The 6,000-nt window shown below is 47.1% G+C and overlaps 1 protein-coding gene across 2 annotated transcripts in view; it reads left to right on the top strand.

Moving 5' to 3' along the window:
* Window positions 1-6,000, top strand: part of STRBP (spermatid perinuclear RNA binding protein) — a 69,149-nt gene that overhangs the window by 5,928 nt on the left and 57,221 nt on the right. The window lies entirely within an intron of this gene.

Genomic DNA, 6,000 nt, shown 5'->3' with positions numbered 1-6,000 from the left:
AACACAGTAGGATAGCCAAGTTATTAAAACCCCCTTGCAAAGGGGATTTATAACAAACACTCCTGGGGCCTGAGTGCTGTGCTGATGTGTATTTCAAGAAGAAACTCCCTTATATATCATGCAGCAATTTAAAATACCTAGTTCAAAACCTGACTGTGTATGTGCACGGTAATGCATACCACTGAACGTGGATTCTGATGTGAATGCTTCCGCGCTGTGGATGGGTCTGTTGCTTCCCTAGAGTTGTGTTGTAAGATGCCTCCATTTTGGTCCCTGTTCAGAAGCTTCCGAGCATTTTTTTAGTGGTCTGACACTAGCTGTGTCATGACAGCAATCCACCCCTAATGGGAAGCTGCAATAGCATCATCTGCTAGCACAGCCCAGAGTACCAGTTTCAGCTCAGTAAGGGGTCCCCTCTCAACTGTGCATTCGCAGAATTGTTATGCCATCCTGGAGGCTGGGCGTAAGTCTTGGTGATGCTGAATCTTTTGTCAAGGAAGTGCTATATGATGAAACTCCCATAGCCCATTTGTGTGTGCAGTGACTTCAGCTGCAGTGGCTAGGTGGAGGTGCCACTAAGGAGAACGTCAGGGGAGCAGGGAATAATCGTCAGCATTGCGCAGTTAGCAGGAGCTCCCCGCTGACTTGAGACCTTCCCAAGACAAAAAATGAGTTGACGTCAAGCCATTGTGAAGGGGCCAGGATGTAAAATAACTTTCTTTGCTGAGAATTTCTCTGCTTGCCTTAAAAGTACAACTGCAGATGCTCTGTAAAACAGACTGAAAGGTCACTGGGCCTGACTGTATCTTGCATATTATTAATAATCGTGTTTATTATGGTAGTGGCAGCCAAGCCTGGGGCACCATTGTACGAACTCAGCAGCAGGTGGTCCTTGCTCTGAAGAGCTTGGAGCCTAAGAAAGCAGGGGGTGAAAGGGCAGAACATGCCAGCAGAGTGAAGTGTGATGGTAGCAAATATGTTAGTTAGCCTGCCAGAACAGTGGTACTGGAGCTGACAGGTGTAGTGAGGAAGGGAATAGCCAAATGGAAGGAGAAGTGAAGGTGGAGGGGGCAGAGGAGGGTGGAAACAAGGTGAGACGGGGCAAGAGGAGGAGGAGTTGAATACTGACTGAAGCAGAGGTGAGGAGGGGAAGCAGCAGAATGGGTCTGACAGCCTGCCAACACACAGCAGGGGAAATCCACTTTCTTGCAATGACTGGAAGTCTCTGCCTTTGCTCCTGGAACTGCTTTTTTTCCAAGTAGAGCTTCTGGCTGCCTCCTGCCTGCAAAATTTCCCCCAAGGAAAATTGCTGGAGGAGAGCTCATTTGCCTGTAGACATGATACTCTATGGCATTCTGGGAAGAGGGGCCGGGCTCTTTCCCGGTCCCTTTTTTTTTTTTTTTTTATTAAATCAGATTGTTTTTAATCACAGAGATTCATCAGCTCCTTCCTTTTGGCCTTGTATGTCATGCATGGTTCCCTCTCCTATCTGATCCTAATGAAATAGTTAACCCCTTTTATTGCTAGCTTCAGCAGGTGCACTTCAGCTCCAAGGGTTGTTCCTCCTCCCCCTCCCCCCAGCCTAATACAAAGTACAGGAGCAAGCCTCATGCATAGTACAGAACTGATTGCATGTTGGCTGAGAGGAGAGGAGTGCTGGGATTTGCTCTGATCTCTTTTCCTCTCCCCCTCCATTTGTGTTCCTCTTGTGTAGAGACTGTTTGGACTACCTACCGGGTTAAGAGACGGTGGTTTTCTTGGGGAGACTTTGCATTAAGATCAGAACAGTAATTGGAGAACACACAAAGCAAAAAGCCATCAGTTCCCTTTGCAGTTTACAGTCTTGGGGGTTTTTGTACCATGAATTTGCTTCGAAAAGATTCCTCTCTGCTTTTTCTGAGCAGGCGCAGCCGAAGTCCCTTTGTTCAGTCTCTTTCCCACAAGAACTAACCTTAATGCAAGGGTGGGTTGCAGAATCCCGGTGCGGAGAATGCAGCTGGGGCAGGTGGGGGTGTACTTGGTCAGGCGCTCTGAGCTGCGCTCCTGCATTGCATTGCTTCCAGTCTGCAGGGGGGTTTCACCGTCAGCGTCTCTGCTGCAGCTGGTGAGCACTGCAGCACAGGAGCAAAGCTTGCAGATCCCTGCTCTGGCACAAAGGCACAGAGATGGGGCAGCTGGGGAACTGGCACGGGAAGGGGGAAGGGAAAGCGCCAATGGCTTTTGGAGCTTGGAGCCTGGGTTAGGTTCTGTGAAGGAGAATGAATGAGTGTTCGCTGCCCTGGGAACCCAGGGTCTGAGCCCCAGGCAGAGAAGTAGAGGGATGAGCGGGCAAGCAGTAGCAGGGTACTGAACTGCTTGCTTATCTTTTGCTTGTGGAAGGAGACCCCACGGAGGGGGATTGGGGGCTCCATAGGGGAGTGGGAGGGGCAGGCTGCGCAAATTAAGCAAGGGGAGATGGGTGCAAGAGGAGGTGCAGTCATTCTTTGTATGGCAGCAGCAGGGGGACAGCTGTGGTAGAGTGCTGCACAGATCCAGGCCAAGAATGGACAGGTTCCCCTCACCAAGAACCAGCCATCTGAGCAGGCAGCACTCCCAGCTGGGCGAAGCAGGCATGCGTGCACTGGAGTGCGGGGCACGCTCTTCATTCCTCCTCCCTTATTTGCACTGTGGTTGTCTGGGGACCCTGTTCCCTGCTGCATGTGCACAGCACGTAATGCAAACTAGAAAGCTATTCCTGCCCTCGAGCACTTATTTTGCCAGCTGATACTGTGCACATTCCTGTCTCTCTGTCTCCCTCCCTTTCCGCATATTACTGCTAAAAATGAAAGAGTGGGTCACAAAGGCTTCTTTGACAGCTTGCTGGAGGAGGGCAGTGCTCTTCCTGTCCTAGAAGCTGCTCAGCATCAAGTGAATGACCAGCGTTCAGTCCATCTGGGCTGGACTCTGTTTCCCTCTTTATCCTCTCAGACCTGTTCCTGTCGAGAGCTTTCAGCTGCTTTTTGTGTTTTGGCTTTTAGATGGACCCTGAACATGGCAATGGAGCAGGGGCAGTGGTGGCAGTGTTGGTTGCTTCAACAGAAGGTGGCTTTCCCATCAGAAAGTTGTAAGCAGATGCAGACCTTCCTTGCAGCCCCAGATTTCTGTCAGGGAATTGGGTTAAACAGTTCTGAAGAGATCAAAATCTTCTGACACTGAGGTTGTATTGGTTCTTCCCAGGAAGATACAATGGTAGTCGCCAAACCAATTCCAGGAGAATGCTGCAACTCAAGTTGAGAGGCTTCTGTGTATCTGGTACTACTAGTTTTGTTTCTGGTGCTGGGGGAATGAGGATCATGGACTGTGACACACTGGGGGAGCTGATGAAGTGTGTTTCAGGGTCATTTGGGCAGCAGTTGTCCCATTTGCACAAGTTGAAGAGGCAGCAGCAAAAAGCTCTTTCCTGCCCACCTTCCTGTACTGCTACAGGATTGGACCAGAAGGCACTGGAGATTGGTTTTAAATGGCTCGAGGCTATTAAATATTAAATGGCTTTATGCAGTTTTATTACAAAAGAAAGGCTAGTTTGATCACAATAATGCTTGCTCTGACTTGCGGCATCTTATTTTTGCTACTAAATTGGTAAATGTTTGCTTTTCTCTGGAATCAGACTGGAGACTTCAGTGTTTTTAATCTTGGGCAGCTTCCTAGCCCTAACCACAATGATGGCACTAGTTTTCTTGGATTATTGCTATTCGGTGTTGTGCCTGCTTCGGTTTCTCTCTTTGAGAGAGTTGTCATAAACCCACTGAAATATGGTTCCCAAAATGCAATCTGCAGGTCACACCTGCAAGTGAAGGTTTGGTAAGATCACAAGGGGGTCCCAAGGGTGGAGAAATTTTGAGGGCTGACAATAACCCATGGGTCTGGAAAGTTTGGTGATTCCAAAACATGCTGCTTCTCCTCCCCTGCCCCCTGCCAACCTGATTCCATCTTTGCACTGTAGTTCTCCACATCTCACCCCAGACTGCTAACGCACACATTTTAGGACTTTGACTTGTCACAGTCCCCATGAGTATTTGGTCTTTCATTTATGGCTTCATAGGTACTTTGGGTGTGTTCTTCCTTGCACAGTCTACTGTAGGGCAAAATGAGGTTTTCACCCCGTGCATTTGGAAGACTTGTTCTGATTTGCTATCATCTGATTCTTCTGAAGGCTTTCCAAAATGCAGTGTGCTGCTGAGGCCTGTCAAACATACACCCATAGTGTCCATTCCCAAAGGTTGCATAAATGCAATGCTGCACATTAGTCAAGAAATAACTGGCTGGCCTTGTTGGCTGTCAATCATGTCTGCATTTCTGGATGAAGTGGATGGCTAAGGCAGATGCATATATTTTAAAGACCCATTGCAGTGTATGAGGTGTCCTTGGAAAAAATACTTATTTCCGCTGGCTGTCAGGCAGTATTTTGTAAGCTACAATTTTTATATTGACTAGCTGGTGGTATTGTAGCTCTGTAATTGTGATTTTTCTGTGTGTGTAAAACAACTGCATGCATTTTACAAACAACCTTTTTTGCTTTCCCTTTCTAGAAGCAGACAGTTATCCACATTTTATGTCATTCTTCTTGCTTTGGGTCTTGAACCTCCAGTGCTTTCAGTTTTATGAATCTTTCTAAAGAAAGTGACCTCCCACTGGATGGCTAGAACAAAGCCTAGTTTTATGCGAGATGGTGCATGTTTCCCTGTACAACCCACAGCAAGTATCTTTGCCATTTCATTTCAAAACAGAGGCTGCCACAGAAATGCACATTAATTGTCAGACTGTTAGGTGTGAAAGGAACAACTATCTATTAGGCACTGAAGGTGTCCTACTTACTTCATGTGTGATTTTTGCCTAAGCTAGGTGTCCAGATGGGAGTCTTTAAATACATCCAGCTTTCTCTTGCTCTCTGCTGTGTTTTAAATGCAGCTCATGGTGCTGAGTACAGCTTCCTCTGAGAAACACTTTGGAAGAAAAACAAATACAAATTTTGGTTCCACTTTGAATCGGGGGGCGGGGAACCGCAGTATCTTTGTTCCTGGAAACTCCCTCCTTTTGGGCAACTTCCAAATAGCTTAGTTTTATAATATTCATAACTGTATCTAGTGGATCAGACTGGGAGGATTCCCAGCTGCTTGGACACGCATGGTAGGCACTGTGGGAGAATGGGAATAGAACAGAAAACTCAGTTTCTGACTTTTCTCTCCATAAAATGGTTGTCAGGAGTATGTTGGTTCCCTAATATGATGAACTTGCTTTTGGTTTATGGAGGACAGGGTCAGGCTTCCTTTTCTCAAGGTGTTCATGTGTTAGTAGGCGGCTCCTTGTTTTTTCAGTTGCGCGCATTAAAACTCAGACAGTTTAGCAGGGTAACTCATAACCATTGTTTTTGCAGTTTTCCTCTCTGAGGAGTCTGGCAGGCACCATGGAGGCTCTGTTGGAAGCTGAAAAATGTATCTTTGATCTTTGCACATTAAAATCTGATTGCCATTCTAAATAGTTGATTATGATCTTTGAATAGGCATGGTCATGGTCACTAAACACAGGCTGTGGAAGTAAGTGCATTGTAGCTTTGCTGCTTCTGGTGTTACCTGGTGCACATGGAAATGCAGGGCCTGCACTTGTTTTTGCAATGTTGTGAAGTCCTAACTTTCCAGGAGCCCCTGTGTATGGCCGTGGCAGTGTCTGTCCTCCTGCGGAGCTGCCCTCTACCAGCTTTGATGAAGAAGCCATATTTACTTCTGCCAAACCTTGAGAAGGAGATATGGAGTACACTGGTAGATGCACGCTTCGCAGCTTCTAGTTCCTGAGAGCCACTGAAATCATTTATTGTTTCTCCTGGCATTCCCCACTTCAACATCTTCTGACACTACAGTATGTTGGTATGGCTTCTTAATCTGAGGGTTTCTCGAAATCCTGGCTGCTGCCCGTTACTGGGAAGTTTTCAGCGAAGCCCTGAATTTGTTCTATCCCTGTGCATGA

The sequence above is a fragment of the Alligator sinensis genome, unplaced genomic scaffold (genome assembly GCF_000455745.1).
Source record: "Alligator sinensis unplaced genomic scaffold, ASM45574v1 scaffold611_2, whole genome shotgun sequence".
Classification (NCBI taxonomy): domain Eukaryota; kingdom Metazoa; phylum Chordata; order Crocodylia; family Alligatoridae; genus Alligator; species Alligator sinensis.
This window is presented reverse-complemented; position numbering and strand designations above follow the sequence as displayed.